The sequence below is a fragment of the Gastrolobium bilobum genome, unplaced genomic scaffold (assembly GCF_033153095.1).
Source record: "Gastrolobium bilobum isolate Gb01-03AN ecotype WA unplaced genomic scaffold, APGP_CSIRO_Gbil_v1 utg15962, whole genome shotgun sequence".
Taxonomy (NCBI): Eukaryota; Viridiplantae; Streptophyta; class Magnoliopsida; order Fabales; family Fabaceae; genus Gastrolobium; species Gastrolobium bilobum.
Window position 1 is genome coordinate 1 of NW_026896892.1, and position 23,371 is coordinate 23,371.

The 23,371-nt window shown below is 40.3% G+C and overlaps 2 non-coding genes across 2 annotated transcripts; both read left to right on the forward strand.

Moving 5' to 3' along the window:
• The first annotated feature begins 1,754 nt into the window (after positions 1–1,754).
• Positions 1,755–1,861, forward strand: LOC133302670 (small nucleolar RNA R71). Its single transcript, XR_009750373.1, has one exon. It is a non-coding gene; the product is annotated as a small nucleolar RNA R71 (small nucleolar RNA).
• Positions 1,862–6,461: 4,600 nt separating this feature from the next.
• LOC133302671 (small nucleolar RNA R71) lies at positions 6,462–6,567 on the forward strand. Its single transcript, XR_009750374.1, has one exon. It is a non-coding gene; the product is annotated as a small nucleolar RNA R71 (small nucleolar RNA).
• Positions 6,568–23,371: the final 16,804 nt, after the last annotated feature.

The window sequence follows — 23,371 nt, forward strand, 5'->3', positions numbered from 1 at the left end:
TGGTAATCTTCTGTACCTATCTCTTCTTCTGATCTTTGTTCCTCAACTGGGAATTCTTCTTTTTTATTCACTTCTTCCACAACCTCCTGTATCACATCCAATCTAAAACAATCCTCCATATCAACAGGATGCTTGATGGTTTCGAATACATCAATTGTAACTGTTTCCTCATCCACCCTTAGCAACAACTTTCCTTGTTCAACATCTATCAAAGATCTTGCAGTTTCTAAAAAGGGTCTTCCTAACAATAAAGGACTTTGTGTATCCTCTTCCTCCATGTCAAGAATCACAAAATCCACTGGAAAAATAAACTTGTCTACCTTGACCAAGACATCTTCAACCACACCTTCAGGCATCTTGATAGACCTATCTGCAAGATGCAGAATAAGATTGGTCTCCTTTAAAGTGTTAATTCCCAAAGCTCTACATACTGTCAACGGCATCAAGTTTATACTGGCTCCCAAATCACACAATGCCTTTCCCATCTCCACATCTCCTATAGCAATAGAGATACTGAAGCTTCCTGGATCTTTCATTTTTGTAGGAAACTTCTTCTGGATTAGGGCACTACACTCTGCTGTTAGGGCCACTGTCTCACCATCAATTAATTTCCTCTTCTTAGTAAGAAGATCCTTCATGAATTTTGCATAGTGAGGCATATTTTCCAGTGCTTCAGAAAATGGTATGTTAATTTGTAAATTTTTGAAGATATCCAGAAATCTTGCATAGTGCTGCTTCTGAATCTCTTTCTTCAACCTCTGAGGGTAGGGAACTTTAGCATAGGGAGATAAACTAACTGGCTGTTCTTTCTTGTCAGCCATCTTCTTCTTTTCCCACTTCATCATCTTTTGTTGAGAAGCATTTTTACCAACTTCTACCTCTCCTTCATTCTTATTGTCCTTCCCTTCCTCTTCTTTGTCAACTCCAACTATAACATCTCTATCAACTACTTCCTCTTCACTTTTCTCATTTCTCATTTTCTTTCTCTCATCTTCAACCACAATTCCACCTTCAGAGACTACTTGGTCTCCAAATTTCTGATTGATGCTTCCTGATTTCTGAAAGAAGTTCTGGTCTCCTGCATGAATGCAGTTGTCTCTTCCCTGAATGAAGTAGAACCCTGAATATAATCCTGAGTTGTCTTAGATAACTGAGCAAACGCTTTCTCCCATGCAGCAGGATCACTTGACTGCTCCTTCATATATGGTGGTGGAGGATGTAATGGTGGATTCAATTGGTGGTTGGAACTATAGCTGAATCCTGGGTGTTGATTCTTGTTTTTCCATGGTGGCATATAAACATTCTTTCCCTGATTGTTGTAGTTCCTTTGATTATTCTGATCATACCACACTCCATTCACCTCTGCTTGTTCTGATGATCCCCCATAATCACACTCCTCTGTCACATGGCCCTTACCACAGATAGCACATACACTCTTTGTTTCCACAGAAGCTACCTTTTGTGAAGAGAGTTGCTTAATAAGGGTATCTAATTGTTGCTGCTGTTGTCTCTGTGTCTGCATCAGTTGATCATTCCTTGCCAACAAAGCATCATACCCATCCAACCTGATAATTCCTGTCCTTCTGTCAGCCACTGGAGCATTATCAAATTCTTGAGATGCTAATGACTCAAAGATATCTAAGGCTTCTTGAGGGGTCTTGGTAGTCAATGATCCACCAGCAGTGGCATGCACTAAGGTTCTAGTGTTAGTGGTCATTCCTTGCAGGAAGATTGCTGCTTGTTGCCATGCCTCAATTCCATGCTGTGGACATTTCCTCAACAAAGTCTTGAATCTCTCCCAAGCCTCATAAATAGATTCTGACTCTTTCTGCTTAAAGCTTGTAATTTCATCCTTCAACTTGGCCTTCTTGGATGCTGAGAAAAACCTTTGCAAGAACTTGGTTTGCAAATCATCCCAAGTTGTTATACTTCCTTGTGGCAATGATTGCAGCCATCTCCTTGCATCATCCGTCAGTGAATGAGTGAATAGTCTCAACAGAATTGCATCTCTTGTGACACCATTTATCTTCACAGTATCACTCAACAATAGGAAGTTCTCTATGTGCAAGTAAGGGTCCTCCGCACTGGTTCCAGCAAACTGATCCTTCTGCACCAAATGTATCAAAGCAGGCTTCAATTCAAAGTTGTTGGGCTCCACTGTTGGGCGCACAACACTCCCAATTGGAGGAACCACTGCAGGAGTCATGTACTCTCCCAGTGTCCTCTGTGGTGGTGGTGGTCTGTGATTCTCTGCCATTATATCTTCCTGATTAACCGTACTTGATTCACCAATTTCTTGCAATTGTCTCCTTTGCCTGGCTGCCCTTTTGTGCTTCCTCAATGTCCTTTCTAATTCTGGATCATATAACAACAAATTTGGATCAAGTGTACCTCGCATGTACCAGAATCAAAATTGACCAGAAATTTAACATAAAGTAAAATACTGAAAATAAAAGGATTCAATCTCAGAATTCTATAGTATCAGTTAGTGTTGAAAACAAATTCCCCGGCAACGGCGCCAAAAACTTGTTGCAAATCTAGCAAGTGCACTAGTCGTACAAGTAATAGAATGATGAGTAAAGATCGTTCCCACGAGGAATTGTGTTCAAACACCAATATACCATAGAAAACTAATTTGAATCAAATAAGAGTTTGTAAAAATCATGAATACTTTGTCCCCAAAAAAATTGATTTTGAGTAAATTGACGCAAGTAAATATGGATTAGGAATTAATAAAAACAACAAGTAGTCAGAAAACAACTTTCCTCCATGATAAACCATATAAGAATTGATCATATGATGAATTCCTTTCCATGTGATGTTAATCAACCTTTTACTTATCATCAAGATGTAATCCCTTACTACCCTGATAGAAACATTAATCAGAAACCCCAATCCCTTGGTGATTTCTTTCTTAATACATGCATGAAATACTAAGGTTTTAAGATTACATCAGAACTCTAGCATCAATCCCTTGAGTACTAGAATTCTGATGTTGAGATTATCAAATACAGAAGTCATATAAACATCCCTGTTCTATACTACTTCATTGATAGAAATAATTAACTCAGAAAATCTCAAATCAGCACATGAAAAATACGTCATCATATTAATCAAATCAACATAATATTATCATGGAGTTCCATTGCATTCAGACTACAAAGACTCTACTCAGATATGACTAAGGAATAAATAAGAGAAGAAGAAGCAAACTTCATTTCCATGTTGAAAGTCTTCAATCTCCAAACTATTACAAGGAAATCCTAATACAAAAACTAAAAGAATTTAGAGAGAAGTCAAACTAAGTTTAAGAGAGAGAGAGAGAGTTCAGATCCCCCCAAGATCCCCTCTAAATGTCAAGGCTTTGCCTTATATAGTGTTACAATTAAAAACAGAAAACTGATGTGGGCGCTAAAACGTTCATAAGTGGCCGTTTTAGCGTCCATGCTTTACGTATGCTCAACTGCTTTTAACTGATTTCAACGCTAAAACGTTAAGGGATGACCGTTTTAGCGTCCAAACTTGGTGAATGCTCAACTAACTTTAACTGACTCCAACGCTAAAACGTTTGATTTGGACGTTTTAGCGGTGAAGACCAGAATCTTTTCCACTTTAGGGCGCTAAAACGCATATTACAGGCCGTTTTAGCGTCCAAGACCAGCAATTTTCCATCTTCTTAGTGTAGCAGTGCGCTAAAACGCTCTGTGTGGACGTTTTAGCGCTCATCACCAGCAAGTTTTGGCCTCTTTCTGTAACAGGGCGCTAAAACGCTCAGTGTGGACGTTTTAGCGCTCAACACTTACACAATTTTTCTCCTTTTGAGCTCCAGAATCTTCTTCCTTCTCCAGTTGTCTTTCAAGCTTGCTTTTCCTACAAGAATCATTCAAATTTCCAATAAAGCTCTTGAACTTGTAATTGAGGACATCTTAGGACATTAACCTTGTTTTTCATCATTTAATCACACAATTTGATCCTAATTCCTGTTAAAAACCATGATGAACTAAGGGTTCATCACATACAATATCATGCCAGAAGTTCATACAAAACATGTTTTCTAAGAATTCAGTCAAGCACATTAACTAGAGGGAGCACATTTAAACCTGAGAATTGCTTGAAAAACAGATCATTTTTTTTTATATATAGCACACAAAATAACTATAAAAATAACTAAGAAAATTAAAAGAGTTAGAATATCTCCCCTGATAGAAGAATTGCAGTTCTAAGGTGCAAGCCTACCATTGCCAGATTTAGAGAATTGTTGTCCTCAACAATAATTAAACCACAAGAAGGAAGAAAAACCTGCACAATGGAACAAACAACGGCATATAGGATGAACTATAATGCGCACATTAAAAAATCAGAGAGAAATATACCAACACAAAGTAACTAAAAATATGAAACAGAAAAATAAACTAATATACAAAATCTCTGTCAACAAGGAGATATCAATTAACCCTCCATGTCATCCCCCTCAGCAGCGTGGGATGACTCAGCAAATGGAAGATCCGGTGGTACGGGATGCTTTGGTGCATGAGACCATCATTCCCAGATTTGCTCCAAACCATGAAGCCATGTTAAGTACTCTTTGAAGCTTTGTTTTTCCTGAGAGATAGAGTCTCGGTGTCTCTTGTCAAACTTCAGCTCCTGGTGTCTCTTCCAACTCGTATCAAAGAGTTTCACCACTTCCTTTCTCATTGCCTTCTTCTTGGTTGGATTACGCCTTCTTTGAGGCATCTTAACCTCTTTGACATCATCTTTTAGAGTTTGAGGAAGCTCTTTCAATTCCACTTTTGAGGTACATCGTCTTTGTAATCTTCAACTTTTTCAGGAACCTCAACCGTTACATTTTTTTCTTCTTCCTTAAAGACTTCAAGACTAAAACAATCCTCTTTGTGAGAAGACTGTTTTAAAGAATTAAAGACATGAATAGTAACGGTTTTATCATTCATTCTTAGCTCGAGCTTCCCGTTTTCAACATCAATCAGTGCTCGAGATGTAGCTAAGAAAGGTCTACCCAGCAAAAGAGGCATCTCAGCTCCCCCTTCCATGTCCAACACCACAAAATCAGCAGGAAAGATGAACTTGTCCACCTTCACAAGAACATCTTCCACTATTCCACTAGGCTTCCTTATAGACTTATCAGCAAGTTGAAGAGATGCCAACGTAGGCTTCAACTCGGTGATCCCCAAGGAATTACAGACAGAAAGGGGCATCAAATTAATGCTAGCCCCAAGATCACTTAATGCCCTGCCAATTTTAGTGTTGCCAATTTCAATTTGAATATTGAAGCTCCCTGGATCACTCAGCTTTTGGGTGGAAACTTCTTCTGTATTATGGCACTACACTCCTCAATGAGTGTTATTGTTTGGCACTCTTGCAGCTTATGCTTTCTTGATAACAAGTCCTTCATAAACTTGGCATAATTGGGCATATTAGCCAAGGCTTCAGCAAATGGAAGATTGATATTAAGCTTTTTGAATATATCAAGGAACCTGACATACTGTTGCTTCTGAGCATCCTTCTTGAACCTTTCAGGATAGGGTTCCATGGCTCTCACATAATCAGGACTCAGCTCAAACTTTTTCTTTTCAACTGGCTTCTCCACTTCAGCAGGTTTTTCAATTTCTTTTTCTTTTTCGGGCTCACCTGCAGTGTCTAGCTTTTCTTTAACCTCTGGAGATGGAAGTATTTTTCCACTTCTAATTGTGATGGCCATACAATCTTCCCTCGGATTGGTGACTGTGTTACTAGGAAAGGTACCTGGAGTTATATCATCCATTTGTTTTGCCAGTTGGCCAATTTGATTCTCCAAATTTCTGATAGAAGCCTGTGTGTTCTTGTTATTGGCCCTTGTCTCCTCCATGAAAGCACTAGAGTGTTGAGCCATTTATCCCACTAGCCTCTCCAAATCAGAAGGTTCCTTGGTTTGGACTAGTGGAGGCTGCAAGTAGTTATTTGCATTGTAATCAAGGCTTGTGCCTTGGATCTTCCGTTGATAATTATTTCCTCCAGGAGCAAAATTCCGACCTCTTTGAACATTTTGCTGTTGAGGTCTTTGATCATACCAGATGCCATTCACTTGTACTTGCTGAGGTGAATCAGAAGGCATCTCAGGACATTCATTAGACTCATGATTGCCCTGGCAATATTCACACACAACAGCAGCTTTAGTCTGAACACTAGCAAGCTGCATCTTGTCAAGCCTTGAGGTCGGGTTTGCTACCTGCTGAGATAGCAAACTATTTTCAGCCAGCACTGCATTATTACCTTCCAGTTGAAGGATACCTCTATTAGACTTGGATGACAACACTTCATTTTCATTGGCAGCCATCCTCTCAATCAACTCAAGAGTCTCATTCGCTCTCAGAGTTTTTATAGTGCCACCCGCTGCACCATTCAAAACCATCTGAATTTCAGGTTTGCAACCATTGAAGAAGATTCGAACCTGATCACCATTAGTCATGTTATAATGAGGACACGTCCTCATTAAATCCTTGAACCGATTCCATGCTGCACACATTGATTCACCCTCAGATTGAATGAAATTGGTGATATCATTCACCATCTGGTTGTACCTCTCCATCGAGAAGAACTCAGCAAAGAACTTCTGAGACATATCATCCCATGTAGAAATACTTGCTGCAGGCTGCCTCTCCAACCAACTAAGACCTTTTCCCTTAAGAGCAAAAGGGAACAACCTTAACCGAATTTCATCATTAGACACTTGAGGATGTTTGGTGGAGTCACAGATCCTCAAGAATCTGTCAATAAATCTGTGAGGGTCTTCACTCTCCCCTCCTCCACACTGGTCTCTCTCCACTAAATTCATATGAGAGGACTTGAGCTTCCAATTGTGGGCAACATTCGGCTGAACAATGCTCGCATTGGGCCTGTTGAATAATGGATTAAGAATGGAATCCATGAATGGTTTATCTGCTTCATCGTTTGCTGCCATCTTGTGTGCTTCTTCAGACAAATTTTCTAACTCGTTGAAAGCAAGCTTCTTCCGAGCAAATTTTCTGTTCCTCTTTTATGTTTTTGTAATCTCCAAATCAAGTGGAAATTCTGGCTCTTTACCTTGCATACAACTCAGAAAATAGATTAGTAGCACTGTTCAAGAATCACAGAAAAATCAAAAATCAAAAATCAAAATAAAAATAAAAGAAAAATCCAATCTTAAAAATCAAAATTAATTGATATAAGAAACGTCAATCCCCGGCAACGGCGCCAAAAACTTGATGCTCACCGGCAAGTATACCGATCGCACAAGTAATATAATGATAAGTAAAGTATCGTCTCCACAGGGATTGTGATCGTATATCAAATAATAATTCTTTTCAAGAATGGATGAGTTCAAATAGTTTTGACAAATATTGTCGATTGGTTTAAAATTGAGAACTGAAATAAAGACTTATTTTTGTAATTTTTATATTGAGAAAAAGAACAATAAAATAAGAATTGTTGTTTTGAAAATATGAGAAAAACATTGTAGCTAGAGCGCATTCACCTTATGATCCTCACTTCTTACTTTGGATTGATTTACAATATTCATTTATAAAATTACTCGGATAAATTATTATCTAAAATAATTAGTTAAATCTCAATCCCTTGGCAATTTAACCCTTTAATTTCAATTGGAATCCTAATCCCTTAGCAACCCCTCATGAAAATTAAGCGATGAACTCTATAATTTAGGCATCTGCAATTCAATACACATCTATTCCTAGCATGCATACGAACCGTTATCCTACCCCCTTTCAGGATGAAAACCCCAATATCCCTATCTAGGGTTCTAACCCTCAGACTATTATCAACTATTAGAGTGATCAATTCTAACAAAGAAAATATAAAATACGAACAGGGTAGAGATAAAGATAAATATATAAACGAGCAATTATAAATCAATCCGCGTAACAAGGGTTCACATAGGGGTTGTGACCCTAACTACAATAAAAATAACTAGCCAAGCATAATCATGGCTAAAAATCCAATATTCAATGAAAGCAAAAAAGTAAAGTTAAATAGATGAAGAAGAAGAACTGTGGAAGAATACTCCTGAGCTCTGCTGTCGGCCTCCTTCTGAATGGAATGAGATATCCCTAGGGTTCTGTTAAGAGGATATATTTATAAGCCTCTTTTATTCTTCCAAAAATACCCTTCCGAAAACACGGTACTTCTTTCCCGTAAACCGGCGGCACTTCGCGCGGAGTTACTGTCCAATTGTGAAAACTCGGACCTGCTACTACGTGGACCGGCGCCAGTTGGCGCCACCTCTTGTATTTTGGGTGCCACTTGGCACCAACTTCCTTGCAATTTTGGGGGCCTAGTGGCGCCATGATTTCATGCTTTTGGTCGTAATTTGGCGCCACCCATTTGGTCATTTTGGTGCCAATTGGCGCCATGGCGCCACTTTGCTTCGTTTTGGCGCCAATCAGCGCCATTCTTCTGGAATTTGTAGTGTGCTGCATGGCGCTAACTTGCGCCACTGCGGCGCCAAGTTGCGCCATTTCTCTAGAATTTGTAGTGTGTTGCACCCGTGTGGAATTGCGTTAACAGGCTTTTTATAATTTTAACTTCTTTTTCCTGTAAAAACACAACCAATAGGTGAGAAATATTATTAAAAAGAAAGAATCAATATAATTAGCAAATATGTATTTAAGTTGCTCTTTTATGACTCAATTCTTATCAATTTTAACACAGAAAATCACACTTGCTAGAGGCACATCACCTTCCTTTTACGTTTCATGTCTTTAGGCTTCTCACAAAGCCATAATCCCTGAATCACTTTGATTCTAACTTAGTTTAGTTATTACAGAAGTCCACATTCACCAAACATGGGACCACTAACCCAAAATGTCATTCTGTATGAACAGTACCCTTATTGTCTTCCAAATCCCAGAATATCCGGATATATGTCGAGGCCATATCCGGATATCATATCCGGATATCCATATCCGGATATCTCAAGACCCCATATCCGGATATCCATATCCAGATATCGTATCCGGATATCCATATCCGGATATCAATATCTGAATATCGTATCCGGATATTTTGCGACAGAATGCAGTTCTGCATTTCGCGAGATATCCTTCCTAAAGGTTGCCCTTTTAACGATTCCAGTGGCTTAAACATACATTTCCAGGTGTGTTTAATCTTACCCAACCTTAAGTTATGAACTTTAGATTATTACATGCATCAAGGCTCCATTTTTAATCAAAGAAACTCATGATCAAGGTTGATGAAGCTTACCACACTTCAAAACAGAGAAAAGGTGCTCTTGGAGCTCTCTAAAACAGCCTATGTGTTCTAACTTCCTAGAGTGCACGAAAATGTGCTCAAAGGTTGGTCCTTTCTCTTCACCAATCACTCCTTGAAGCTCAAAAGGCTAGGACAAAGGCTCTCTCAACCCAACCAAGAAGTCAGCACCTAGACTCCACCAAGACAGTGGCCATAACCCAGAAACAAGGTCAACAACTCACCCCCAATGATAACCCTCATTCACACTAAGTGTTTAGGAGAAGATTTCATGAAGGAAAGGCCTCTTGGCTCACACAAGGAGGAGAGAAAACAATGGAACAGTGCACAAGCTGACCAGCCACCAAGGTTTCACGTAGCATCATGGCCTAGGGTTGTGTGCCTAAAGTTGTATTTATAGCCGTTTAAGTTTTAAACACACTGTATTAGCGCTAATAGCTACGCTTAACATTTTAATCCTAAACTTAGGATTCTGAACCTACTCATTTTTCTAAGATTTGTCATATTTTTATTTTATTTTTCGCAGCACTTTTCCGGTACACGCTTTTACATAGCCAGTATCAGTTCTGGCACCAGTTCTCATTATTTTGACTTGAAACTTGTTATGCCCGTCCTATATATTATTCTAGTGACATATACACACTTTCATATTTTTTCGGGATACTTCATCGGTATGCATTTATACCGTGGAGCAGAACCGGTATCTGCACTTTTCGTTAGAAAAGCGACTTTCAGTATTCTTAATCACTTACCATAATTATTTAAGCCTTCTCATAATAATTTGGGTCAATTATGGAATTATCTCATTAGTCATGTAACGCCTGGCAACTTGCAAGGATCAACGATTGTCCCCACACATTCACACGAGACTTTTCAGTCTGCTTTGTCCTCACTCGCACATTTCCCGGAAAAACTTCCTAGGAGGTCACCCATCCCAGAATTGCCCCAAGTCAAGCACGCTTAACTATGGAGTTCTTCCATTCCGGCCTACCGAAAAGTAGATGCATCTTGTTAGTATAGGTAGTACCAATTAATTCTTATAAGTTATTCCCAACTCTACCATCCCATACCAGCACAGTCTCTGGAATCCCTCTCTTTCAGGTGTTGCTTCGACTCATTCATGAACCCCCAAGCTGCAAGATTTGGCATGAGCCGCTCATTGTCCTTGCCCTTTCGCACTGGCGATCACTCCCTGCCCTTGCCAGCTCTTGGGATGTTACAAGTCACATAATTAATTAATTAAATTTCTTAAATAACGGTGCTGGTTCTTACATTCACCCCACCTTTTTAAGGATTTTGTCCTTAAAATCAGAAACATACCTGTCTCGGAAGTCGGGGTACTGCCAGAGAAGCTCATCCTCTCGCTCCCAAGTACACTCCTCAGGAGTTCTTCCTGTCGACTGTACTTTGACCATCGGAATAATCTTGCTCCTCAGCTGCTTCTCGCCACAATCGAGAATCTTGAGCGGTCCGACGGGAGTTTTCAAGTTCTCCCGATCCTCCACATCATCCGGTTGCTCCACGTTCGAAGGATCAGCTATGTACCTCCGAAGCTGAGACACGTGAAACACGTCGTGGATGTTGGCCAAGTTCAGAGGCAAGGCAACAGGCCCTACTCTACCAAGGATCTGGTATGGCCATATGAATCTCGGGCTCAGCTTTCTCACTCTGAGGGCCCGACCAACACCGGTTACAGGTGAAAGTCTCATAAACACGTGCTCACCCTCACTGAACTCAAGTGGACGATGCTTAACATCATAGTAACTTCTCTGGAAATTATGCATCTGCTTCAGCTTTTCTGTGATCATCTGGATTTGCTGGGTAGTATCTTGGACAAAGTCCAAGCCAAACAACTCCTTATCTCCAACCTCAGACCAGCAGGTAGGAGTCCGACACCTCCTACCATACAACGCCTCGTAGGGTGTCATGCCCAGGCTAGCATGGAAACTGTTATTGTAAGAAAACTCAACCAATGGTAGGTACCTATCCCATGCTGAACCCTGCTCCAAAGTGCAAGCCCTCAACATGTCCTCCAATGTCTAGATGGTCCTCTCAGTCTGTTCGTCAGTCTGAGGGTGATAGGCTGTACTCAATCGCAACTGAGTACCAAAAGCTTCCTGCAGCGCCTCTCATAACCGATATGTGAACTTCGGGTCCCTATCACTTATGATACTCTCGGGCACCCCGTTAAGCCTCACAATCTCGTGAACATACAGTCTGGCCAACTGCTCAGTAGTGAAGCTCACCTTCACCGGAAGAAAGTGGGCAGACTTCGTAAATCTGTCCACAATGACCCAAATAGAGTCACAACTAGCCTGAGTCTTCGGCGAACCCACAACGAAGTCCATGGAAATGCTCTCCCATTTCCATTCTGGAATCTCAAGAGGTTGAAGTTTACCAGACGGTTTTTGGTGTTCTATCTTCACCTTCTGGCAAATTAGGCACTTGGACACATACACCACTATGTCCTTCTTTATGCCCGGCCACCAGTAATTCTTCTTCAGGTCCTGGTACATCTTTGTAGCACTAAGGTGGACAGTAAACTAGCCCTTATGAGCCTCTATCATCACTTCCTCAGTCAAAGGACCTCGAGAAACTAAAATCCTCTTCTGAAAAGTCAGCAGACCGTCCTCATTCCAAGACACACCGTCCTGGTTCTTAACATAATCTAGGCACTCTCTCTGGACTTGCGCCTCTTTGATCTTTTCCATGAGCTCGTTCTCAACTTGCACGGTTTCCATTTCGAGAAGTGCACCCCCAAACAAAGAGGTCACCGTCAGATCTCGAAATTGTTCGATGATATCATAATCACCCATGGTCAAACTGGATAGACTCACGGATTTCTGACTCAAAGCATCAGCTACCACATTGGCCTTGCCAAGATGGTACTTCAACTCAAAGTCGTAGTCCTTTAGATACTCCATCCATCTCCTTTGTCTCATGTTCAGCTCCTTCTGATCGAACATGTACCTCAAACTCTTGTGATCACCAAACACTGCAAACTTCATGCCATAGAGATGATGCCTCCAAATCATGAAAGCAAACACAATAGCAGCCAACTCCAAATCATGAGTCGGGTAGTTCTCCTCATGAGGCTTCAACTGCCTCGAAGCATAGGCAATCACTTTTCCCAACTGCATCAACACACAACCTAGCCCCTTTTTGGAGGCGTCGGTGTACAGCTCAACTTCCTCAGCAGGATCAGGAAGGACCAACACAGGTGCAGTCGTCAGTCTTTCCTTCAACTCCTGAAAACATTCCTCACACTCGTGAGTCCACACAAATGGAGTCTCCTTCCGGGTAAGGTGAGTCAATGGTAGAACCAACATGGAGAATCCCTTGATAAACCTCCGGTAGTAACCTGCCAAACCCAGAAAACTCCTCACATCAGTAACCGTTTTGGGCCTCTCCCAATCAAGCACGGCCTCAATGTTGTTCGGGTCAACTGCAACTCCTTCAGCAGAGATCACATGCCAAAGAAACTTCACAGACTTGAGCCAAAACTCGCACTTCGAAGGCTTAGCATAAAGCTTTTTCTCCTTCAGCACTTGCAACACAATCCTCAAGTGCTCAGCATGCTCTTTCTTCGTCTTGGAGTAAATCAAAATATCGTCAATGAAGACGATCACAAACTGATCCAGGTACGACTAGAAAATCATGTTCATGTAATCCATGAACACTACGGGTGCATTGGTAAGTCCAAATTAAGCACCAAATACTCATAATGAACGTATCTCGAACGAAATGCGGTCTTAGGGACATCCTCCGGCTTTACCCGAATCTGATGGTATCCGGACCGGAGATCAATCTTCGAGTACACACAAGCTCCCTTAAGTCAATCCAACAGATCATCAATACGAGGAAGGGGATACTTGATCTTGATTGTCACCTTGTTCAGCTGCCTGTAATCGGTGCACAATCACATTGTCCTATCTTTCTTTTTCACAAAGATGACCGGTGCTCCCCATGGAGACACGCTCGGTCGAATGAAGTCTTTCGCTGAAAGATCCTCAATATGCTTCTTCAGCTCAGCCAACTCTGGTGGCGACATCCGATATTGAGCTAATGAAATAGGCCTCACAACAGACAACAAGTCTATGGAGAACTCTATCTCCCGCTGTGGCGGAAACTCAAGAATCTCCTCGGAAAAACTTCGAGGAATTTCCTCACCACAGGAATGCCAGCGATATCCTCCTGTGACCCACTCACCAAACCTCCCAACATGACATAACCAAATGCCCCTGCTCTCAAGGCTCTCCTATAATAGTGGCCCGCCTGGCTACACTGAAAGCAGATCAACTGGCCTGTAGCACACGGCCCCACTTGAACCTTCCCACATCTTGTGCATCTGGGAGCAGGAGGTCTCGCTGTACTCCCCTGAGTGGGAGTCCTCTTAAACTAATTTGGCGCTTGCCTAGCCGCCAACTACTTTCCTTTGCCTTTTCCCCCAAACTTCCTGTCTCTCCAGGAAGTGGAACTACCAGTTTCCTTTGCCTCAGCAATCTTGGCCCTCTTGGCCTTACTCGTAATATAGACATCCTCATTAAGTCCCCTACGGAACTTAGCAGCCAAGAACGTTGGAGTAGGCATAGCGATCCTGAAATGTGCAAACTTGACCAGTTCATTGAACTTAGCCAAGTACTCGTCAACAGACAACGAGCCCTGCATCAATCTGTCAAACTCTCCCTACTTCCTCTCCTGAGCATCATACGGGAAATACCTCCCAAGGAAACAGTCCTCAAAGAACGGCCATGTTATGACATGACCCTGCATCTCGAAAGCATGAGAGGTGTTCATCCACCACTCATGTGCATCGCCCTCCAGCGTATACGTCGCAAACATCAGCTTTTGCAGATCAGTACACTGCATGACTCGAAAGATCTTATCCAGCGCCTGAAGCCATCTCACAGTAGCAATAGGATCATACGATCCATCAAAAGAGGGTGGCTTATGCTTTCGAAAAGCATTAAGTCGGCGGTCAATCACGACACGATCCTCAACAGGCTCTAAGTAGGGTTCCATCACCCCAGTGAGAGGAGTGGCACCCTCAACGTGACTCAAGCTCTCGTCCTGAAGACTGGGTCGAGGTGGCGGTGGAGGTGGTGGTGGTGGGAACTGACCCTCATTGAGGCCAGCCCGCATTTCCTCCAACATGACCCTCATCAAGGTCATGTTCGCCAGCCTGTTCGCCTCAAGAACATCTTTCCTGGCCTTCCAGTTCACCTCTCGATCGGCTAGTCTAGCCTCTTGCATGTCAGCTAATGCAGTCAGGACCGGGTCGGGTTGACCCTCAATCGTCTCGCGGTTTCTTCGCAGTAATACCATGACTCTGCACAAGTTACACAAATAATGAGTTGATCAGGCCCACACAATGTGGTCACATATGCATCATCATAGTAAAACCCAATAGAGAAAACACACAAAACAACAAAACATCCTAAGTTATTGCAATACATACAGGCTTTTCCCAAGAAAGTGCTCTGATACCATAAAATGTAACACCCATGTATACCCAGTTTGTTAACATGTCATCGTATTAAGCCACGCTTAATTAAAAATGCGGAATACCTTTTTCTTTTCCATTATGACGTCATTATCAATTACCAAGTTGATTACTTTAATCACTTTCGAAATATTGCCTGTATGTAATTGCAAATAGACAACTAGCTACACTGAATAACCTCATAATATAAATAAAAGTGAGTATCTAAGTCACAGATCTACAACACGTAGTCTGGACATAATCCTGATACATTAATACATCTCAAAGCTAAAACAAGACATAGTCAATCAATGTGGCATAGACAACCCCCATGCTCACCAAATAAGGCAACAAGCCCAACAGAGTCTCAATATCAGATAACAGGATAATAAATATAAGCATGTCATCCACAAGCACATCATCATAAACAACAGATATCTAACTCTGCTCCGGCCTTCTGCCGCTCGAGGTCTCAACCCCCGAGTTACCTTAACCTGAAATATGTGCCCCAAACGTGGGGTGAGATCTCTAAACAGAAATCTCAGTAAGGCAAGGGGTCCTCAAGGATTTCTCCACCCCAAGCTCACTTACATGTGCAATATAAGTTCAAAAGCAGTAATATAATATAAGTTCCAAAATCAGTGCAATGCAGCATATCATCATGTCATGTGTGTTATCTATTCTACTGATCAGAGGAAGTGTAGGATGTACGTACGTCTACAACCCACAATAGTACACGCCCATGCCATACCTGCCCACAGGATCATAATCCCGTCTAGGTGAACACCGCATACATATCATAGGTATTTTCACTAAACAGCTCAAAAGTATTTCAATAAATCGATACATGAAAACACATCATGCATATAAACCACTCCCCCATGGGGTATGGTGGAACCAACAATGGCTAAACCGAGGACACGAAAGCTTACCTCGCAAGCTAACTATCCCAACAAGAGTCCAACCAACTCAAAGTCCACAAACCGCAGAATCACAATCTGTTTTAGACCAACAATCTTATCAATAATCATACTTTACAAGAATATAACATAAAGACAATGCCTTCCTTTTACGTTTTATGTCTTTAGGCCTCTCACAAAGCCATAAGCCCTTAATCACTTTGATTCTGACTTAGTTTAGTTATTACAGAAGTCCACATTGACCAAACATGGGTCCACAAACCCAAAATGTCATTCTGTATGAATAGTACCCTTACTGTCTTCGAAAATGCAGAATATCCGGATATATGTCGGGGCCATATCCGAATATGCATATCCGAATATTTCAAGACCCCATATCCGGATATAAATATCCGGATATCGTATCTGGATATTTCGCGACAGAATGCAGTTTTGCATTTCGCGAGATATCCTTCCCAAAGGTTGCTCTTTTAACGATTCCAGAGGTTTAAACATTCATTTCTAGGAGTGAACTTTAGCTTTTTACATGCATCAAGGCTCCATTTTTAATCAAAGAAACTCATGATCAAAGTTGGAGAAGCTTACCACACTTAAAAACAAAGAAAGGATGCTCTTGGAGCTCTCTAAAACAGCCTCTGTGTTCTAACTTCCTACAGTGCACGAAAATGTACTCAAAGGTTGGTCATTTCTCTTCAACATTCACTCCTTGAAGCTCAAAAAGCTAGGACAAAGGCTCTCTCAACCCAACCAAGAAGTCATCACCTAGACTCCACCAAGACAGTGGCCACAACCCATAAACAAGGTCAACAACTCACCGCCAATGATAACCCTCACTCACACTAAGTGTTTAGGAGAAGATTTCATGAAGGAAAGGACTCTTGGCTCAAACAAGGAGGAGAGAAAACAATGGAACAATGCACAAGCTGACCAGCCACCAAGGTTTCACGTAGCATCAGTGTATGGCCTAGGGTTGTGTGCCTAAAGTTGTATTTATAGCCGTTTAAGTTTTAACCACACTGAATTAGCACTAATAGCTACGCTTAGCATTTTAATCCCAAACTTAGGATTCTGAACCTACTCATGTTTCTTAGATTTGTCATATTTTTATTTTATTTTTTGCAGCACCTTATCAGTACGCGCTTTTTCATTGCCAGTATCAGTTCTGGCACCAATTCTCATTATTTTGACTTGAAACTTGTTATGCCCATCCTATATATTATTCTAGTGACATATACACACTTTTCATAATTTTTCAGGATTCTTCATCGGTACGCATTTATACTGTGGAGCAGAACCGGTATCCGCACTTTTCGTCAGAAAAGCGACTTTCAGCATTCTTAATCACTTACCATAGTTATTTAAGCCTTCTCATAATTATTTGGGTCAATTATGGAATTATCTCATAAGCACATAATTAATTAATTAAATTCCTTAATTAACGGTGTGGGTTCTTACATTAAGCCCTTTTTGAGCCTTAGACCAATTTATTCAAAAACCTGATGAAAATTACTTAACCCTGTTTCCGTTGACACACCTTGAGAGAGATTGAAATGCTGATCCAAAGAGAAAGAATCAAGGTACTTCTCAAAAGGAAAAGTTAAGTAAGTTGAAAAAGGAAAAAGAAAAATGGTCTGCAAAAATGCAACTCAAAAGAGAAAAGAAAGAAAACATTTGCAAACAAGGAAAGAAAGAAAAAAGAGGTAGTGAAAAAGGAAATAAGAATCCCGAAATGATGAAAAGTGGCAGAAATAAGAATACCGGGTATGACGCTGACAGCGCCAGAAGAACTATTTCATCCAGAACCTCCACGCTGTTAGCATGGCATTCGCGCTAGCAGTTCCAGCCAATCGTGCCAACCACGCTGTTAGCGTGGGAACCACGCTAGTAGCATGAACTTCCAGTACTTAAACAAAACTCCCACGCTAGCAGCGTGGGATCCACGCTAGTAGCGTGGGAGGTACGCGAAAATCAATAACATATGTCAGACTAAATCCAAGACTATTGGACCCAAGATACACCATAAAGATATGATCAAGATTTCTAAGCAAGAAACAAAGTCTATAAATAGAGACTCAGACCCCATAAGACAGACATCTTTGGCTGGAGAGAACTGTGAGACCCAGAGAATTGAGAGAATTCTTGGAGACTCACGCTGGAGATCAGGATTCTGCCGAAGTTGAAGACTGAAGACCATTAATCTTCCTTCTTCCTCTTCTTTTCTTTTTCTTTTATGAACAATTTTTACTCTTTTAATTTGTTTAAGTCAGACATGAATATGTCTGGCTAATTTCTTTTTGTAGTTGGGATCACGGACCCGATGTGAATCCTTTATATTTTCTAAGTTGTTTTATAATTAATGTACTTTATGTAGCTTTATTCTGCCTGTTTTAATTTTCCATATCCTGGTTAGAACTGGCCATTCTAATTATAATACTTTGAGGGTTAGGGCTCACAATAGACATATTGGAGTTTTAATCTGGACAAGAGTAGAATAACAATTTGTGTATGATCTAGACATAGGCTTACATAGATTACATACTTTTAATTCATTTGCTAAATGCTTAATTCAAGAGGAATTACTAGGACACTAGGATTCTAATTGGGTTAAAGGGTTGAAATCACTAAGACATTAGGGTTCAATTATTTAATAGGGACATAATGAATTATCTGAGTTACTGAATTACTTAGTTATAAAATACAACTTAGGAATATAAGGGAGGATCAGAGGTGAAGTGCATCTTGGCTACAGTCTTTTTACAATCTTTAATCAATCTCATATTTTCCGTTACGTTCTTGATTTTTTCTTGCATGCGTTTTCATATTATTGTTTTTAAAATTCCAAAATCAATTACTTTCATAAATCAAACAAATTTTCTTTTCCAACTTAAGGGGAATAGTTAAATTAATACTTCGTGCATTAATCCTCGAGGGAACGATCTTTACTTGCCGATTTCGCAACATTGCTCCATATAAACTTCCTCTGCAAGATCACTATGAAGAAAAGCATTCTTAATATCAAGTCGATAGAAAGGCCAACGGAGGATAGCAGCCATTGCAATAAAGAGGCGAATAGAAGACATCTTCACCATAAGGGAAAAAGTGTCACCATAATCCAGTCCAAACACCTGAGTGAAACCTTTCACCACCAAGCAGACTTTAAGATGATACACTTTACCATCGGGACCAACATGAACAACATAAATCCAACGGCAACCAACAACATATTTTCAGACGAAAGAGGGACCAAATCATATGTGTCATTGTGTTAAAAAGCACTCAGTTCATCAATCGTAGCCTATCTCCATCCAGAATGTGAAAGTACTTCACCTGTAGTCTTAGGAATAGACAGAGAAGACAAAGAAGAAAGACATTCAAAATATGTTGGAGAAAGACGGTGGTAACTAGTATTAACTGAATACTTGGCCAATGGGCGGGTGTCACTAGTACCTTTATGGAGAGCAATGGGAAGGTCAATAGCCGAAGTTAGGACCGAAGCCGAGGGAGGAGATGCAGTTGGATGTTAGCCCATAGAAACATATGGAGAAATCGAAAGTGGGGAAACAGGTTGTAACTCATCAAGAGTAGAGGTGACCGAAGGTCAGTCATACAAAATGACCGGGAAAAAATGACGGATTCGAAGAAAAAAACATCTGCTGAGATAAAGTATCGACGTAGAAGAGCAATGGTAACCCTTTTGAGACCGAGGATAACCCTGAAAAACACATTTATAACACTTGGGAGCTAGTTTATCCAAGTTGAGGCCGAGATGATGGACAAAACACTTAAAACCAAAGAAATGTGGGGTCAAAGGGTATAAAGGTTAATGAGCGAACAAAAGAGTGAGGTACCTAGTGATGATGAACATAAGAGGGCATGCGATTAATGAGATAGCATGCGGTGAGAACATCACTCCAAAGCTTGTAGGAAACATTGCCATCAATTAACAATGACTGAGTAGTCTCAATAAAGTGATGGTTCTTGCGCCTGGCTACACCATTTTGTTGAAGTGTATGAGGAAAAGATGTTTGATGAAGAATGCCATGAGAAGAAAAGAATTGTTCAAATTGATGAGATAAATACTCAGGCTTTATCGCTACGAAAAGTACGAATAGGAATACTAAAATGAGTTTTGATTTCATTATAGAATAATTGAAAAATAGAGATTAACTCAGAATGATTTTCATTAAAAATGACCAAGTACATCTAGAATAATCATCAATAAATGTAAAAAAAATATTTAATCAGAAGCCCCATAATCAAGGGTTCAAGGGCTTAGAGATTGTAACTAAGAGGTCCGAGAAAAAGAATTACCAAATGGAGCAATGGAGGCAGTAGAACCATATGCTTGCTTCTCTGACGACCAAGTTGCAAATTCATTAAAAAGAGCTGCATGAGATTGTACCGCAGAAGGCAACCCTAGATCAGGAGCAATATAAGGAGCATGAACAACACAAGCAGTCTAAGGTGGCTTGTTATAGAGCTTCTAATAGCGATTAACAATATGATTGGTCTAATGACAATGAGTGTAAAGTAACCGACCCTTAGAGGGTTTACGTCCACGAACAGTCAAAGACTTAACAACATAAGAGATAGGAGTAGAATCCATAAACACAAAAAAATAGACAAAAAAAATCAAAAGCAACAGATCACAAAACTATACGGAAGGAGAAGGATCTATGTGTCACCAATAACAAAGTTGAGACACCAAAACAAGACCAGATCCAAAACTATCTCAGAGAGGGGAGAAAAACCCAATAGGTCATTTTCAGAATATGCCCCTCTATGCGCCGCCACGCGTTGACCAAACGAAGGGAGGATCACAACTTCAACACGTGCATGAGGGCGTGTGCCTGAGCGAATGGTGATGTGACTGGACAGAATGGACCGCATTGCAGAGACGATCACAACGGTATGTGGTTTGCCAGGAAAAATCATCGGACGATGGTATAACACCTCGCAATTCTAAATTATATATTAAAATATATTAAATGAGAATTAAAGGGAAGGATTAGTGAAAATCTTGAAAATTAGGCCAAAATACAAAGAAAGGGCAAAACGGTAAATTAGCCATGCACACAACCCTATGAAGGAAATTGAGTAGAAGGTCTCAGATGATAAAAATAACCCTAGAAATGGATTCAGAACGAAAAATTGAGTGGATAGGCAAGTTTCAGAAAATTCTGTGAATAGTGTTTTTACCTGGTAAAAATATCGCAGTACGATTGCACCGTAAAACGTGTCGATTGAGTTTTGAGCTCTAGCTTTTGAATACAAGTTATAAATGGTTTATAGAACTAGGGAATATGATTTCAGATAAAATTTGATGGAATTAAGTAAGTTTGGGGAAACGTGCCAACGGCGCGCGCAACAGCTTAAAACAGCATTTTCTCCGAATGACCAGAAAACTCCGAATTCAACTGATCAAAGGTAATTAAAGGACAATGGTTAATGTTAAAAATTAGAGTTTGTAAATAGGTTGTGAATTTATGGACGTTTAGTGGAATCAGAGGGAAAATTCAAGTTAGTTTAAATCGCGTGAGGTGGCGGAGAGACCCACCCCACTTAAAACACTTAAGACAAATAAGCTTAGGACAATATTCATCATCCTCTCTCTCTCCTTCCCTCAATAAAACCGTGGACCTCCCCTCTCTCTCCACCATTTTTGTTCAAATCTTCTCCTTCCCTTAACTTCATCTATTCTTAACCGAATCAGACGATTCTTGTCTTGCAATTCGATGGAAATCATCACCCGAACCCGTTCCACTGATTAGTTTCCCTTGAAACCCTCTCAATTGTGAGAAAATGGACAAAGTCAGCCACGAATTTCTTGGAAGTTTTGTGATTTTGGGGTTGATTTCTTAAGCCATTGCTTGTGGAGTTTTAGAACGACCCTTGTGACGTAATTGTGGGTAAGTTTCAACACCTCTCATGGATTTATTTGATGATTTATTTTCATGAACCTTAAAGGGGCTTTTGTTGATTTGTGTTGTTAGAGAGCTCAAATGAAAAATGTGTATTAGATGATAATGTCTTAGAATGATGTGTTAGAACTATAAATGCAATGAAAATTATTGGTGAGAAATATGATTTTTAACTTAGGAAAATTTGATGGTGCCATGACTTTATGTTTTGAAATTATGATAGGATTGTATAATTGGATTGTTGTATGGTGTTAAAGTGGGATTGTACGAGGTGTGGAAGAGTTGATTTGGAATGAATCACCCTTGGTGAGGGCTATGTTGAATTTCGGCCATTAAGAAAAAAAAAAAAGGAAATTATGTTGAAAAATTGGTTGGATGATGTGTTGTGTATGGTAAGGTAATTAGATGGGTTTTGTGGTGGTTGGGAGGTTGGAAAACCAATGGAAAAATAATTGGTAGTGTTGAGTGGTTAATAGGGCCTAGAGCAAAATATTAGGCAAAACGACGTTTGAATGACGAAAAATGAAAAGTGGAACTTGATATGGCCTTTTGGCAACCTAAAGATGCCTACGAAAATGAGAAAGAAAATTTAGAAAAATAAAATGAGAAATAACACTATGTAGGCCGAACCTACCTTGTGTGGGTGAGGAATTTTGACGTTTTTGTATTTTGATAGAATTGTCGTGTATTGATGATTCGTATATGGTTGTTGTAGGTTGCCGTACGTAGATCTGAACCCCAAACCGTGAGTTCGGGGGATTTCCCTTGGTCCCGAACCAAGTGGGATTGAGGTGAGTATTTGGAACCATGCTTGAATAATTTGTAACTTGCATGTGTTAGTATGGATTGTAAGTAATTGGGAATGTCCTATGTATAGGCAATTCTGTTGAGTAACGAGCTCGGAGAATATACTGCTTTGGAGCTAAGTGGAGAGGCTTATTAAGGTAACCTCTTGGTACTGGGGCTTGATCCCCTTGTGTGTTCCACCATGCCCGTTGAGGGTGATGGTAGGAAATTAATGTAAGTAATGTAGAATAACATGATCATGCATTTAGTATGCAATTGGACTTTGATGATTGAAACGTATTGAACATTAATAAAGTAAGCCATGCGATACGTACTATATAAGTTAAATAAACTGTGATGGGTTGTAAGTGCCCCAAGGCATTGTTGGTCCATGTGTGTGCCACCCAATGATTATTAGGTACGTTTTAGGTCCTAAAATACATTAGCAAACTTGGGGATTTTTGTAAAATCAAAGGAAACTCTGGTGAAATTTCTAGAAATTGGCATAATTTAGGTGAACTTCGAGAGAACATATCTCCCTCCACAGAGGTTCGATAAGGACTTGCCATACGGAATTTTGAAGCTTGAGATGTCCCCTATCTTGTAGTAAAATTGGATAGAATTATGAGTTGAACATCAGCCTGGAGAAGTCATAGAGTGCAAACTGCCCATTTGCTCACTGCACAGGTGGCAGTTCTGGACCAGTTTTGGGAAATTTATTCCTGCTTTATTACTTGGTAAAATTTTATGTATGATATATCAAATTGAATCTTGAGGTGTCTATTTTGTTGAATAAAAATTTGAGAGCAATTAGTTGAGTATATTATCTGCAGTAATTCGTGGAGTGAAGGATGTTTGGAGCTGTTTTGGGGTTGGTTGGCAGTTTTGCGTGTCCAACTTCAAACAGCAATATCCGGAGCAAACGAACTCTAAATAACTCGTGTGATAGCTTCCTAGAAAGGTAATTAAGTGTAGAATAACATATAAAAAGATGGGAGGCTTTT